We start from the raw sequence: 5,459 nt of genomic DNA, 5'->3' as shown, positions 1-5,459 counted from the left end.
TAATCCAAACATTAACTTTTCGAATAGCATAATCAACCTTAAACTTTGATAATTGTAATCCTAACAGTCCAAAGGTGATAATGAGTGTTTTTAACTTCCTGATTTTCTGTGGGTTGGAATACTTGCATGTGATTGGCTGCTAACCCTTGCTTACTGACATGGCTTCTGCTGCATACCCAATGCTTAAATTTGCATCAGATTCGCACTGGTACCTGGAAAGGGGAATTACACCAGAGTAATTATATCTCTGAGATTTTTGTGACATCAGTGGCATGAGTATTTAAACCTTTGACAAAATCAAATATAATGGGATTCACAGGTCTCAACGCAGTTTGAGTGGAAAGGACTGGACTCTTATTTTCCATGTTATTTGTAGCAGTTTATCAGCCTCCAGTGTTTTGCGGTTAACCATTTTATTTCTACATTTGGAATATGGCTCTGCTTTATAAATAAGTATTTTAGAAAATGAATAAATCTCAAATTACACAATTTCTCAATACTTCCCATATCTTATTTTTTCATTTTTTTTGCATACAGTGAATATATTTCCCATCCACTTCCAGTTTGAAAATGTTAACCAATGTTATACTCTTAAAGCAAGTTGGAATTGAGGGATAGAATTGGTCCTTTGCGACAGTATAGGGGGTAGGATTGCTTCAGCCAAACGTTATTTGCTAGTTCCTGATAATCAGTTATGTTGCAGTCAATGCAATGGATTTTCAGGCACAGGGCATGCTGGGTGGCTGATCTAATACAGATCTTTACGCAATAACTTGAGACTGATTTCTACCCCTGGAATGTTGTTTTCTTTTGCTGTTAGTGATTATAAATTAGATGTTAAGAGAAATGTCATTTGGTTATTTGTAATGGAAACCATGTTTTTAAAGCTAATTGGAAACTTCAGGGTTCTGAGGAAACCGTCACTGGATGAAACCATATAAAATACACAGAGCCATCTGAGCTCAGGTCATCCAATGATGCAATGCAAACATTTAAAAATATAGAACGGGAAGTCTGGTTAATAGATAAAGAAAGTTTATGGCCACTGCTTTATATATTTTCTTAAATGAATCGATTGACCTGAACCAGCAATTTAGTGTATGGGATATTTATTGAGACTTCAAATAATGACATTGTTGGCAAATCCACACCATCAAAACTGTCATGAATGAAGCTTGAGGTGCTCTACAGATGACCATTTTGGTGAAAACCATATCTATAAAATGAAGTTGGTTGGTTTTTGCTACTAGCCAAGAAACTAATTTGTGAGGCTTTGAAGAAAAGGAGTTAGAAATTTTTTGATTCAGAGTTTTGAAGAACTTGGCACTATTTTTATGAATGGTCAATGTGTGGCCTATCATTTATACTGACCACACTTTGCCTGTTTATTCATATTTAATTTATGTCGATATCAGTTTGATTGTTCAAGTAAAACTCCTGAAAAAATGTCCATTAGTTTTCTTAGATGGAAAATCAAGCTATTTTGGTGTTTTTGATTTCCTTGGGCATCTTAAATTCAATAGTAACATGTTGAATAACATTGAAATTTTGCAAATTGGGATCCCAGAAGAAGCTTAAAATGAGAGCCGACAGCTAATAATGAGCAGTGTGTTCAGGTGTCTGCAATTAGATTTTTTGACAGACACTGCTATTATTACAATTAAATGCATTTTCCAGCAATTGCCCATGTAATGTCAAGCTGCAGTATTTCCATTAAATAGGTTAAATACTAAAAAGAGAACAGGAGGGAATAATATACAAATAAAATGTCCGCTCAGATACAATGGACTTTGTGTAGTGCTTTTGTGTGCCTATGGCTTATACCTTTCTATCTCAAATGGCAAATGGAGTAAAGACTATCCTGAACTGAATAATCAGAATGCACATTTTCTGAGTCTTTAAAACCTAAAGTAACCCTCCGTAATAAAGGAATCTATTAATAACAATTTACATTTATTAAACAATTCAGACTGTTCAGCAGTAGCAGTATTAAATAAAAGCAGTTTTTGACCTGAATCATAGAAGGAGAAATCAGGAAAGATGACAGACAGGAAGAGTTTTAGGAGTCTTCTGAGACAGAAGAGAGGCAGACAGGTTTAAATGGGAAATACCGAGTTAAGGCAGCAGAGAGCAAACTGATTATAATCAGGTATGCATAGCGGACCAGTCTGGGAAGAGTGCAGAGATCTTGCAGGCTCGTGGGCTGGAGGAGTGTACAGAGAGAAAGACAAGGCAATACAGGGATTTGAAAGTGAGTTTCTAAAATTGAGGTGTCGCCAGAAGTGCCTGAGAAATTAAATAAACATGTGAATGGTGTGTAGATGTGGCCTGGAGAGAGTTAAAATGGGGCATGAGAGCTAAAATTCATATTTTGTGAAAAAGCTGTGTAATATGTTGGAATTTAGATTTTTCTTGATGACATCAGGTAGAGCTGGAGCAAAATTCAGTTGTGGGAAATGGCTTGTTTTTGAAAGGTCAGAAATTCACTTGGATCAGTGAAGTTAATACATAAGTTGATGAAAGCATATGACTTCAATTAACTGCTTAGCAGAATACCTGTGGTGTTAATCAGCAAATCCTTTACCATGTGGAATTTATGACATATGGAGGAAATAGACCATGGCCATCTATGGTTTGAGCTCAGTTCAGAAGAAAAAGTAATCGTCCTAGCTGAAGAACAGTGTTTTGTTTGGTGATATTCCAGGCTGAAAGAGTTTGTGAATTATCCAAACTATGAAATTTGGTTTTGAAGACTTGAACTTTCAAGACAGAGAGGTTTTAGCTATCAGAACCGCAAAGAAGCCTAAGGAACACAAAGTCGGGCAGCAGAGGAGCAGGAAAGTTAAGGTTTCAGGTCAGGACCCTTCATCAGAATTGGGAAAGGGAAAGGAGAGCTGAGAAATAAATAGAGGGGAGGGGTGAGGCTGGAGGAAGGTAGATGGGCTGGTGATCAGTTGGTGCAGGGAGAGGGCGGTAGGGATTGGTCAGTGGGAAGGGTAGGGTGGATAGATGGGGAATAAGATGGGCAGATTGTGTAAGGTCAATAAGGTGGAGATGAAAGAAACTAGATGAAAAAAGATGAGGAAAAAATGAGCTAGGTGTCAGGATTGAGCCAGGGAATGGACACATTCGGCTGACAGTGATAATATTAGATCACATCCACCTTTGGATTTGGCCCAATGGGACTGCAATCCAGTCTGATGTATTGAAATGCCAAGTGATCTAACAGTAGACTGTAAAAGGCACAAAAATAACAAGACCAACATCTGCAGTGCAAAGATTGTAAAAACTACTGATGGTGGAGTCTGAGATAACATGCCTGATGCTGCCTGGCCTGTCGTCTTCCTCCAGCTCCACACTGTGTTAACATCTGCAGTGCCATGTCCATTTCCCCCCAATAGCCACAGCTCTGATCACTGTTTGCTGTTCAATTAAAATTTAGCAAAATGTAAACTTATCGGAAGCATTCTAAAGTCCCACACACTTGCAACTGTTCTCATTGCTGAACTTCAAGTGATAACAGGTCTAATTTTAATTCTTACCAGGTTACCGCTGTTTGAAAATGGAAGTCATATAATTTACTATGCTGCTCAGAGATGTTGCCTGTTTGAGGGCCATAACAGTAGGAGTTTTTGTAATGTTCTCCACACCATACCTGTGAACTCTTTCTTGCTATTTTTCTTTTTCCATCTTACTCAGTGCTCTCACTTCTTTTTCAAAGGAATGGCTGTTGTCCTGTGTTGTCCAACTGGATATCAGCTCCATTACATCTTAGTTTAGGGTATTGTAATCTTTGAACCCGCTATATTGCCTCATACTAATTTCATATTTAAATATGGTATTTCCAAAAATAGGAATATGTTAGCACCTTTCTAAAAAAAAAACACATGCCTTATTAAGGCTCTAATGGCAACTTCAAAGTATGAATAGGTGGGGCTGTGTGCTGTATGTGCTCCACTTACTTGTTTTTGTTACCTAGCAACTTAACTTGCAAGCTCAGAGTAAAGGGAAGCCTTACAGGGGACCAGGAGGAGCAGGCTGCAGTTGTCACTCAGCTCGGCATGGAACCCAAGTAATTTCCTTTCTTCCTAGAAATGTTGAGCTGCAAGTGAGGTCCCGGGAGCCCCCAGATGATTCAGTTTTACATTGGCATCAACATTCACCACCATTCAGTGCTTTACATCTGTTTTCAGTAGGCAGGCCCAAACTCATTAAAAGCACTTATACCACACCCTTTTCATAATCAGTTCACAAGGTCAGTTACACCTCTTCATCTTTCTTCAGGTGAAACACTTCCAAGTGCCCTAGAACCCGCTAAAAACAAGATGATGTATTTGTCGTGTGTGAAAAGGTATGAAAGATAATTTTTGTAATAGTGGAGCAATTGGGAAAAATATCAAAGAAAGGGACCAAGCAGCAAAGCTAAATAAAAAAGTGAAATGTTAAAATGATTTAGAACTTTTGGTCGAGGTGTGAAAGATATTCTAAATGCTGAGCTATACAATGATCATGGCTAAACTCAAGCAGCAAAGATAAGAAAATTATTGATTAAAATCAATCTACAACAAAACAGAAGAACTAATGGAAAGACAAGCAAGCAGAACACATGTATCAAAGGGAGGCAAGGTACATACATTCATTCCCATTCAGAGAGACTGTGGGCCCAGAATTACTTCAGGAATTACAAAGCATTGGAAATGACTACATTTCAGATTACTTTCCCCAAGTGACTGTACCCTCATTAAATTAAACTGCAAAAGCAAAATATACTGGGAAGGAATCTTGAGAAGAAAGCACAAACATCTGTATATAGTCAGCAAATTAGGAAGCAGCTGGAGAGAGAAGCTATTAATATTTCAAGGTGATGGCTTTTCAAAGGTCATTGAACTGTGGCGTTAAGTTTGCTTCAGCTCCATAGTTGCTATCTGATGTGCAGTCTTTTCAACATTTTCTACTTTAAGTTAGCCTGATGGCAGCTTCAAAGCTGAAGCTGAAATGCTTCTATTCCACTGAGATTTGTACTTTCCCTTCAGTAATGGGACACGTGCCCAGTTTGCTTTTTGTTTTCTATTTAAGCAGATGGTGTTCCAGTAGTTTGAGGGCTTGCTACTGGAACAGTTATTGTTGAGAAAGGAGATTGTGATAAACATATAGAGCTCAGTAGAGAAAATTTAGCCAGTGCAAATCAAAACATGCCAATAGCTGAAATGGAGCCCAAGCCCCATTTCTGGAGAAGGGAAGGGACAGGTGGAATGATTGATTTGATTTATTGTCACATCTACATAGTACAGTGAAAAGGTTTTTTTGCAAGCATCACAGGCAGACCATAGTAATCAACGATACACAAATCATAGAGTGAAAAAGACTTGGATATAGCGATGTTTACAGGTTACACCACACAAGACATGCACGAGACTGGAACAACATTATTCGAAGTTAGAGTCCATTCATCAGTCTAT

Source organism: Stegostoma tigrinum, chromosome 29 (genome assembly GCF_030684315.1).
Source record: "Stegostoma tigrinum isolate sSteTig4 chromosome 29, sSteTig4.hap1, whole genome shotgun sequence".
Classification (NCBI taxonomy): Eukaryota; Metazoa; Chordata; class Chondrichthyes; order Orectolobiformes; family Stegostomatidae; genus Stegostoma; species Stegostoma tigrinum.
Note: the sequence above shows the minus strand (reverse complement) of the source record.